The 11,798-nt window shown below is 39.3% G+C and overlaps 1 protein-coding gene and 1 long non-coding RNA gene across 3 annotated transcripts in view; both read left to right on the forward strand.

The window, feature by feature from the left end:
• The window catches only part of CTNNA2 (catenin alpha 2), a 1,036,033-nt gene that overhangs the window by 420,700 nt on the left and 603,535 nt on the right, over nucleotides 1–11,798 (forward strand). The gene's annotated exons all lie outside the window — the stretch shown is intronic.
• On the forward strand, nucleotides 10,654–11,065 carry LOC109303857. The gene is made up of 2 exons (XR_002099246.1): nucleotides 10,654–10,958; nucleotides 11,001–11,065. It is a non-coding gene; the product is annotated as an uncharacterized LOC109303857 (long non-coding RNA).

Consider the following 11,798-nt stretch of genomic DNA (forward strand, 5'->3'; position numbering starts at 1 on the left):
GGGGGCAGCGGTGGGGGAGGGGGCAGGAATGTTGACCTGGTGGTAGAATGTAGTTGGTAAAATGCAGACAGGTTACCTGGGGCTACTGGGTGGCAGGCAGGTTGTAATGTGCCATAAATCCAATGTTTATATTTAGTCCATGATGTTTTGTATTTAGTAGATATATGAAATGAAGTTCGTGGGCTCAGCTTTTCGAATGTCTGTACTTAGCTTAAATGAGAATCAGGAAGAAAGCCACTAAAAATACAAATATTTACTCCAGCCACAAATTAATGCTTATACTAATTTTCTGTTATTTCTGATAAATTGACTGTTTACAAGATACATGTATGCATGCAAAATAAGTTTCTTTGTTTTTGAGTGCAAAAATAAGCAGGTATTAGAAGCTCATGAGATAGAAAAGATTTCCTTAACCTTTTTAAATCAAGAAAAAAGCAGAAAAAAAGTTATTAAAAGGAAGTAAGGATTTATGGCATAATCAGAAATAAGATTCATATACATAATTACATGAGGTAAGGGGGGAAAATTATATGTCTACAGCCAAACTACAAAAGAGTTTTTTGTGTGGCTATCCCATCCTCTGCCAACCACACTATTGACTCCAACACTCAAAGTTTTAAGCAAGCCACTGGTTCCTCCAAATAGGATAATTCTTCACCAATACATTTGCTGCAAGGGGTCTGTGTTTATCGTATACATTATTTTTATTGCATGGGCTATATAAGCATGATTAAGATTGTCTCCTTCCCCTTCCTCATTGCCCTGCCCCTCCCCAACCATTCCAGGGATGACAGAAGTGAATTGGACCTTATAAATGTTGCTAACATTTAGAAATACTGATGTCTGTTTTATAGAAAGGAAAGGGACCCTCATTTTAGGATAGGCTCTAGGGCAAACCTCCTAATTGCAGATCCATTATCAGTCAAAATTGCATTAGTGGGTTTTCCCCCTTATAGTGGTATGGCACTTTCTTTATTAAAAAACAAAACAAAAAACAAACAATTAGCTTTTTTGTATAGTGTTTAGTGATTTGACAGAGATTAATAAGTTAAGAGGAAAAAAAAATGTAAACAAAGTGTTGGGCTTCTACCTTGTGGAAATGAATATGGGATAAGTCAGGCAACACAGCTCTATTAACTTAAGATGGATATTTAGAGAATTTCTTGGCATTTTCTTTGAACTGAGGAGAGCAAGATCAGATCAAAATTTCTTGCAGCCATAGAAATACCATGCAGCAAGGTTATGTTGATGCTACATAGTTGGTTATCTACCAATGACCTTTAGAGGGCAATACTGCATAGTTGGTTATCTATCAATGGTCTATCCATGACACTTAGGTTTAGCTGAATAGTATTGACAGATCAGGATGGAACAATTTAATTTGTTCTTCATACATTTTGCTAACTACACTCTGAACTGGTTTCTCAGAAAGTTTAGGTATAATGTTGGGAGAAAATATCTGAAAAGGAATAGAAAATTTTCAACTATAAGCACAAATGGCTTAATTTTAGGCTATTTCTCTAAAAAGGTTATTGCTGTTTTAACAATTCAACTAAAAGGGGATATCAGGGTGCAGGGGGGAAGTAGATGGATTTTGGGGTCTTCTGCTTCATCAAAATGATGGGATGAGTCACAAGAAAGTGGGAGCATAATAGAGGTTTGTTATAGGAAGGAAAGATGGTGGAGTCTTGGAAGGAAGATTACGTGGGATGACTGGATTGTCATTGGATAAGAAACAGAGGTATCATGTTACTGAGGGACAATATATGGGGAGTTCTGGGCAACAAAAACATTAAATGAATGCAGAGCCTTATCATTAAGGTATTAAGCAAGTAATAACATGGTACATGCCATTTAAGCATTCAACAAAGACATGGCCTCTGCTCTGAATTATGAGCTAAATTTTTAGGTAAGATGCCCAAAAAGTGAATGGAAATAATATAGGAAGGGAGCAGTGGCGGTGGCTAACAAGTTTTGAACTATTAAAGTCATAGGACTATGAACAAATTATTATATTTACTATATGTAATAAGCATACAATCCTTACTTTCTTTGCTTCTGGCACGGCAAACTAACCCATACTAAGTCTATGCGGCCACAGCTATACTGTTTTGGTATCAGAGCTAGCTCATTTAAAGCTAGGTTAGGTATCTCTCTCTATTCAGTCTAAAATGAAGAAATACCCATGCTGACTCTGTGAAGTGGGGGGAATTGGAGTGGGCCAGGGTAGAATAAGGGACTGGGGACTACCTGTTTGTCCAGATCCAGAAAAAAAATATAATCTCAGATGTTTTGGGTCCTGTGCCCCCCCCTTCTCCCCGTCACCCCAGGTATGCCCTCACCACCCAGCTGAAGAGGATGTTGTAGCTAGGAACATGATTCAGATAGCCTTTTCTTTCAAGTCCCAACTTATTATTGCAAATGCTTTGAAGATAGCATGGCCTTTATTCTCTTCCATGTACACTTTGCACAGCTCTCCTTCAAATGCTTTGATCTCTATTTTCAAAATGTCCTATTATTTCTGGGTGCCCAACGTGGTATACCTGACCTTGATTTTCAAAGATAAATGAACCCATTCATTCTGCCAACTTTGGTAAGATATGGGTGGACTATCATTGCTAAAAATGGAACATCAATGGTTCAAGTTGGGACCCCAATCAGTGGTTCAAGTTGGGAACCCAAAATTAGTAGGTGGGGGTTTTTTAAATATATAAATAAATAGCCACAATCTCCACTGGTTCACATTTGGAGTTTCTGTTAGATATGTTTCTTCTTTCTCTAAAACTGTCAAATAAAGATATAATTTCTAAAAAAAAAAAAAATCCAAAACCCCACAATGCCTGCCCCCCCCCCCCATATTTCAAGCACATCGACTGCAATAGAACGTACATAGAGGTCCATTGACAGTAACATTTTGGAGTCTGCATTTTATTTCTGATAACCCAACATGCTAATTAGGTATCCAGCTTTCACAGAAACATTTCATTAAATCAAGTTCTTAAACTGTTATAGATTTCCAGAAATGAACCAACCTTGTCTTGTTATATATTGTCAAACCATGACATATCATGGCATGAAACATTAAAAAAGACATTTGTCCTATCACAAAAGACATTTTGCCATTTTGAATGATGTAAGTAGAAAAGCTGTTAAAATCTTGACATTCATTAGAAAAGAAAGTGGATGTGCCATAGGAGGGGGAAGAGATGACAGTTTAACTCACAGATTTTGTCAGAACTTTCTCATTAAGGAGGTGTTCTATGCAACTAAAATGTGAAGAAGAAAAACTTTAAGAACTGCTTTTATGGAGGGGATGTTCTTGCTTGGGGCTTTTGACAGTGGACAGTTCTTTCTTTCCTGCTTTAAAACTGTCCTTTGAAAGGTTTATTACGCATCAGGACAGTTTGTTAATCTCATGGTTTGAAGACAGACTTGTATGAAAGTGTAGACATTGATGCTATATACTGTTTTGCTTTAGTGTCACACATGCGCGTTGTCCAGTATAAACTGGATTTCTGTATAAGTTTTGCTCCAGCCTCTAGCTGGGGAAATACTTCACTAGACATTAAATACTTGCTCCCTTTTGTTTGGAGGATATCATCAAAGCCTATTTACTGTTTAATTTCAATTAATAATTATTTGCATAATTGAATACTAACATGACTTGGAGTTTCCAAGCCAGCTAGCATTACAGAGCATTCATTAATTCTAACAATAAAACAAAGCTCTATTTAAAAAAATAAAAAAATAAATGAAAATGAACATTCACACTGAATTATCTGCTATGAGAGAACAGTTAATTTTACCCAAGTGCACTTTTTATTGCAGAGGAGAATGAATGCAGCCCTGTAGTTAACTCTCCAGCCTCTCACTCCAGAGTTCCCAGTGCAAAAGCCAGGCAGGAGCTTTGTCCCACTGCTTCCTCTGCTTGACTCCCAGACATAAGCGGTGGGGGAAAATATTATTTGGGGGGGCTGAGCCTGCGTGCCCACGACCCTCTTCCCAGAGGGCTGGTGTGCCTTCCACCACCTATGCTCCCAGATGCTGGGAGCTGAGTGCAGGAGTGGCACTACCCCCTCCCTTCACTGCTGCCACTCTGCTGGGCTGCAGGGGTGGCAATCTAAAAGCTGGCAGGGCCAGGACCCAGGGAAGATTTACCCAAGTGCACTTCCTGAGGGAGCAGTGCTGTGAGCCCCGAGTGTGAGAAGCCTTCATCTCAGGGACAGGAGGAGTGGAGCAGAGAAGAGGGGGCTGTTGCAGACTGAGTGTCTGTACTGCTTTCCCTCCTGGAATCATTCAGAGCGGTGTAAACTTTCTACCACTAGAAGTGAACATTTGGACATGGGCTTTCCAAACAGATGCCTTTACTTTCCTATCTTTTGCGGGCTGCAGTTACCAGCGGGCCCATATGGGCATGTCCCTACAAGTGGAAACGTGTGTTTCCCCAGGGACAAATAGCAGCAGCACAAGTTCTACTTGTCCCCGAGCATGCCCCTGCACGCATGCTCTGGCAAGCAGCAGGTTGGGGCAGAGGAGGCTGGGGCCAGCACCTGGGCTGGCTCCACCAACCTTACCTGGAGTACTGGGGGCCTTCTGGGGCTGCAGCAGTGATGATCTGGGTGCTCAGAGCCTGGCTGGCAGCTGGAGCGTGGCTCTGGCTGGCCAGGCTCCAGTTTTGGGTGGCGTGTGCTGCAGCCACGTGCACCACCCTATGTTTTTTCTGCCATTTTTTTTAGATACTGGGATTTCCAACAAACGTATCTACATGGGCTGCATGCATTTTGTGGCACCTCACAAGGCTTTGAGGTGCTGCAAACCTCATGTTCCCTCTTGTGGGGATGCAGCCTATAAGGCTCTAAATCCAGTTCAGACTGTGTTAAATGAAATGGTGTTTTACTGGTATTTGCAGAGACATGCATATATATACATGATATATATCCGCATACATATTTATTTTGAGCTTTTTAGGTATGTCCAAAAGAATACTATAGAAAGCATCCTGATAACATATTAAGTCCTTGTTCATTTCTAGCAGTGTGGCATTGCTGCAGTCTCACTGGGCTCCAAGACATGTTCAGCGATGATGGTCTGATACGCTGTAATTACAGCACGCTGGAGCGGACTCGATTAATGGAGTAATCAAGTCTGCTGGCTGAAGTGTGGTAATTACCGCACTTCAGCACACTCCAGTGTCATGTGTATCAATGTCTCTGTGCTGAAAATGGCAGCTGGGGCCACTTTAACTAAAGCTTGTTTGATGAGCTTTAGTTAAAGCACCCCCACTGCCATTTTTCAGTGCGGGGTGGCTGAGAGCTGTGACGCTCCAGGCACTTCGATTAAAGCAGCTCTCAGAGCCACTCTAGTAAAAGCACCCCCCCACACACACACTCCTGGAGTACGTGTATAAATACCCACTAGTACAACAAATATACTTTACCATGTGTATTTAGTGAGCCCATAAAGCTTTCCTATTTTGTGCACTTTACTCAGTACATTATTGTTAGATGACATAGCAGAAACACAGAATTATACATCTAATTGAATTTGATTATTCCTATGTATTCCAAAAAGAAGAAAAAATCTCAAGTAAGGTAACTGATGCTTCTTATTCTCACTGGTTTAAGTTTACATCAGCACTTGGATCTTTCAAAATGGATTTCCCTACTTCGGATAAATCTTACTATGTAAGGCATAGGCTTAGGTTGTTGATTTAACTGGTTCCCAAAAAGTCTAATTAGTTCAGCAGTTCTGTTTTTTACATGCAGTGTAGCACTTGTAAAAAATATACAGGCCTTGTATGTTACTTACCACAGAATAGTAAGATTTTAAAAAAGAAATATAAGAACATGATTCTTTAAATCCTCATTATGTGCACATAAGGTAAAAAAATTATTGGACATACAGCATCTCAGTTCTCATAATTTCTTCTTTAAAAGGAAGCATGCATCTAAGTTGAGAGAGTACCATGGATGAGAAGCTGTGCATCGTCATTAGGCTAACTTCACATGATTTTTGAAAACCACACCATTCAGGGAAAATGCAAATCGCATCCCTGCTGACCTAGTGATGCAAATTTCTTAAAGGGTGAAGAATCTAGACCAGTGGCTCTCAATATTTTTACACTTGTGGCACCCCTCAGAAAATTCTGTCTCCTGGCTCTCACTCATTTTTTGCCTATAGAAAACTAGTAGAGCAATTTTTTCTGTTGCAAAGAACTTGGATCGCAGCAGGTCAGAATGTTTTTGACACTATGGATTCCTTTTTTGAAATCTCTGGGTTTCTCTTGTGAACCCTGCAAAGGTGTTTGTACACCTAAATCGAGCAGCACTCTTAAAAGGATCTTGTGGCATCAGAGGAGCATAAATTGTCCTGCATTACTCAGCCCTGTGTCCAGCGAGGGGCAGTTGCCACAAAGTGAAATTTTACACTAGTTGTACTACTCTAGGTCAGGATTCTAGAGCCCCAAAGGAAGCGTAGATCAAAAGTAGACATGCGTCTTCATTACGGAGCTTCTTCCCCCACCATATGGACTCCGTCACTTGCTCCCTTTCTGTTCTTCCCCCTGTTTCATGGCATACCTGTGTCACAGAGCCCTGCTTTTAGAGTGAATCAACTGCATAGTGCATTTCAAATTGTTTTATGATGCATTGTTGCCATTTTGTTCAGAAATAGTAAACCAGAATCAATCTTTTAAGGTAATGATTGCCTGGGGCAACAGACACTTTTTCTTTTCTTTCCCATTCCTTTGAAACATTGCCTATACACATAATTATGTTTAACAGGAATCACCTTCTTGATGCTTTTCCCCTTCAGAGGAAGATTGAAAAAGTGCCATCTTTGGTTCCCTGTTCTTTTTCAATTCTTCAGCCCTGAGGAAGAGCATCTGTGATACCTGAAAGTGTGCCCATAGTTATCCAGTGGTGTAGGGACAGGGGGGCATGCCTCTGGGTGCTGGCCTGGGGTGGGCACCAGTCGAGCCCTCCAGGGGGTACTCAGTTCCCTGGCAGCACTTCTGGTTTCACTGGCACTTCCAAGCTTGGCGTTCGGCCACTGGGGGACCCTCCCCCATTCAGTGCTCAGACGGCCTCTAGGGGATGCCCCTTGCCCCCACTCAGCGATCGGCTGTGGGCAGGGGCGCAAATGTAAGCATTGGCCCCATGGGCGCCGGAGACCCATGGTATGCCACTGTAGTTATCCCAAGTATATGGTTGGTCCAATAAAAAATATCACAAAAAAATCCTTGCTTCTCAGCATTTTCTGGACCATCATGGCTATAACAACACTCTAGCCCTAATAAGCATCTTGCCATTTCTCCGTGGTCTTTCTCCTTATGTTATTATAAAGCTCTGTTAATTTTAAAATTCTTGCTGACTTTTAGCAAATGTCATAACGAGCAGAGTGAACTCCAATGGATGTCCCTGTGTTCTTACAGATAAGACACTCCCTGTCTAGAGGACATGCAGAACTCCCTGCCTGAAGGATGGGTGAGGGTTTTATAAGGGACCTTATCAAAACTTTTTAAAATCCTGAGTAAATTGATTCTACTAGGTTGGCTTATCTTCCATTTTATTAACTCCTTCCAAGAAGCCTGGCAGATTAGGGACAAACAATTTTTCTTAGTAGAAATTGTGGTGGTTTGACCCTACCATCATATACTTATCCAAGCGCACAGCCCTTAATTGTGCTCTCAATCAATTCCCCTGGTACCATATCTTGTAAACAAAAGAATTCAATTTACAACATCCCCATTCCATCATGCCCAGCGTCCTGGTTGTCAAGTCTTACGTCTACATTGTCTTAATTATTTGTGGCGGTTGTTATTTCCACCCTCCTTTTTATCATTGTCATGGTGGTCATATAATGCTGTCGCATTATAAATAAAGTTAGCTCTTGGCTTTTCATCTTGATTATTGCAAAAGAATGTTGTTGTCTCTAAGGAAGGACTTTTAGATGGTTGGATCCCCCCAAAATAGCATTCAATTATAGCCCTTGGGATGTACAGGAAAACGTGCACTGAAGATTCAGTTCTTGATTTTGTATTCTAAAGTGAAGTTATAAGAAGAATTCAGTGCTGACCAGTGCACCTCATCAGTATGCTGGGTGGACTGTCTCAAGGGTAGAAGCTAGTTTAGTCTTTGTACAAAGGTCATGGTGTTCCATAGCATTCAGGACTAAGCTCCACATCTTCTACATACTGTCCTCTTATAGATACTGTCAAGTAGCATTACTTAAACAGCCAGCCAACACACTGACTTTTCCTAATGTCCTGAAGCATTTTTTTTAAATATATCCTGTGTTGTCTTGTACTGCTCTTAGAATAGTGGAGGATCGACATCAGTGATTGTCTACTGGGGTTAGTCCCTATTTGTTCCAGATTGAAAGCAAACTGTTTACAACTAGGCTTTATATTTATCGGACTGTTTCTATTTTACTAGAAGTCTTTGCTCCTCTCTCTTTTGACTGACTACAAACTGTTTTCCGCCAGGCTAGTTTCAGAGAGCAACTGCCTGTGATAATCAAACCCATGGCCTCTCGGGAGTTGTATTTAAAAATAAAATAAATACAATAAAATAAAGCTTGTTAATTGCAACATCCATCCCAAATGACCATGTGTAGAAGCTTTTTCCTTCAAGGGGCAACAATTCAGAAAGGTATGACTACCCCAAACCAGGTATGTAAAATAAATCTGCTAATTATGCTGGTAATTAGTGTTGGGAGTAGGACAGTTCAATTGAGATGTTTGTTCCTTGCCATTTCCCGACTGTTCTTAATTTTAGCAATATTTATATTATTTGTGTAAAAAAAAAAGAAGAAAGAAAACAACAAGCACCCTCCCCCCCAAAAAAACCCCAACCAAACCCACAACCTTTGAAATGGTTAACAAAAAAGGAGAGAGAGAAAATGTGCGGTAGTGAGGTAGTGTATCTACAACGTTGTGACATTATTATTTTCTGAGCACATATGCTTTGATAGTCACCATTGGACTGTATTATTGTGCCTCTCGTTCTCGATGCCAGAACCTCTTTCCATTGTAGTCTTCATGTTGATAACCGTTTTAAAGTATAATCCTTGATCGTATATATGTATATGAATTAATCAAGATGGTCACCACATTATAGGTGGTTTTAGTGCAGAAACTGAGTGGTAAAATATTTGTTATTTTATGTTCCAACTTTGTAAGTCCTGTGAGAGAGAAATTCCAGTGACTCTGCCTTGTAAAAAAAAAAAGAGAATAAACCTGTACAATTTTGCTTTTAAAGCAATCCAAGCATAAACCTTTAAGTGTTTCCAGACTATGATTTGTATTAAACCTGACTGCAATTAAGCTATCTAAAATTGGTGCACCAGAAACTGGCTGTTTTATAAGAACTTGATAACTGAACAGGATGATGATTATACAGTATATTTAAAAAATAAATAGCATAAATCAGAGATCCATATAGTACAGATACATATAATGCAAAATATTTTATGTGCATATTACTGCCTTCAAAGACGTAGGGAATGTAAGCAATAAAACCAGTACATTCGTATTTTAAACATTGTTAAAGTAGCTTAGTGGTGTGGATATCAGATGCTTAGAGAAAAGAACCTTAATAAAAACTATATTTTCAATTATATGATCCACAACAAATAGGCTTCAGCTGAGTTTTTATTTAGCAATTTGTGTTTGATGTTTGCACTAGAGATGTTATCCAGTTACATTTTATTACACTTTTCAAATAAATTGTTAGGGAAGATTGGGAAGTAAAGCTGTTGATTTGTAGCACCTCATAAACTAATGATTTTTAAACTTTGAATAATGCATATTTGAATAAAGAGGAAAAAAGGTTTTGCAGTTGAGAGTATGCAAATCTTCCAAAAGAAAGAAATATGGGAACATGGTTTCTTCTTGTAATCATTCCATTTTTAAAAACGTTCCTTACTTTACCTAGTTGCTATTTTTCTCATCCTTGATATTTTAGTCTTATAATATATTAGTCAAAGACAGATCACAAATGGTATTTTTTTCCTCATTGAAATGTAACCTGGAAAAATTGAATTTCCATTATGTGTTTAGTGACATACCTGCTATCTGGCAGGTTGTTTGTGGGTTTTTTGTTTGGTTTGGTTTGAGTTGAGAGATTTTATATTGAAAATACAGTTTATTGGGAAAAAAAATGTAAACGTGTTCTGGAACACATTTGACATTTTATTTTCAAGGTTAAAAAAGTGAATATATGTACATGGGTGTCCAAAGGTGCGACTGCAGCATGCCTGGACATAACCAGGCTAGTTTTAAACTCAGAGAGCTATGACAGCCCTAGGTTTAAGATCCTGAACTCAACCATGGCCCTGGCAGTATACTTTGAGGAGGGGCAGCCCGTGCTACTGCAGCTGTACTCCTGAGCTAGTTAGTTTCCGTAAGCTACAATGACACAGTCCAACCTGGAAATGTCCATTTCACGTGATCTTAATACTTAAAGGAATAAACAAATAGACTGAAAAAATTAACCACTGAATAGAGTTGGCCTTTGGAACGTTCCAGCTTTTCATTCAAAAAATGAAAAATGGAATTTTGGGCCCAAACAGAAGGATTTCCAATGAAAGAAAAGAAAAAAGTGAAAATCAGACAATTGACTCTGGAGGGTGGGAGTGGGGAATCTGTTTTGGGAAGGAGAAGGGGGAAAAAAAAAGAACAGGTCTTCTGTTAAACTACTTCTGCCAGGGGAGGTCTGCCCAGTGAAGTACTATAGTACAGAAATCAGAACGTGGGGCCTAATCTCAATCATATTCATACTAGAATAGAACATGGCTGTAACCTGGCATGAAGAAGTTGAGCATTTTGCACCACTTATTCAACCATCTCTTCTGGCTATCATTTACGTGTGCTTTTGTCAGGCTGTAGAAACAGCCCATCCCTCCTGGTCTGGCGGGGAGAGGCACACTGATACAGAATCACTCAGATGATTTGCTTGGTGTGGATAGGGAGTAGAAAAGGTGTGAGAATGTATCAGCAGGAGTTTGGGGAATAAATCTAGGGTGAAAATATAGAGGATTAAAGGGCAGGAACTCATGCTATGGGACAAAGAATATCTATCGATTAACGTATGTTGGCACAAGTGTGAAATGCCATGCAATAATTTAGTTGTTTTTTCTGGCCATTCCGTAATATCCCTAAAACATCAATGAGGTGATGATGATAAAATAAAATAAATTGTTTACCATAAGAAATTTTGACTTACTTGTTAAAAGTAATTGGTGCAATTACTAGAACTGAGCACATCATACATGTTTTAAGCTTAAACATCAGGAATATAACAGGGAATACAGGGAAGTTGGCAAGGGTGCCCTGTGTACTAGATTCACCAATGTTCTGTTCATGTTTTGCGAATGATTTTAAGTTGCTATTATCATTATCAGTAGTCTGTCCAAAGCCACAAATGAAGTCACTGCCAGATGCAAAATTAGAATCCAGGTTTTCCTAGCTCCCCATCTGGAGTTGGATCACTAAAGCAATATTAACTCTGAAACAGTTAAAAAAAATACTGCAAAATATATATGAATAAGACCTGAAAATGTGACCTGAAGAAAAATATCCTGCATTTGAAACCATGCAGTTAGTCCAATAAAAGATCACCCACAAAAACCCTGGCCTGTCTCCCAGATAAGCTAACTTAAAACTCCTTATTAAAAACTTAATAAAAGGTTATTGTGTAGGTGGCTAATTTATCAAATTGGTTTCTGTTTTGTCTTTGTCTTTTTTTGCCTGCTACTTGTTATTTTACTTCCTTGTTTCAGATGTTTTTTATTTCCAC

The sequence above is a fragment of the Gavialis gangeticus genome, unplaced genomic scaffold (genome assembly GCF_001723915.1).
Source record: "Gavialis gangeticus isolate Ggan-Ray unplaced genomic scaffold, GavGan_comp1, whole genome shotgun sequence".
Taxonomy (NCBI): Eukaryota; Metazoa; Chordata; order Crocodylia; family Gavialidae; genus Gavialis; species Gavialis gangeticus.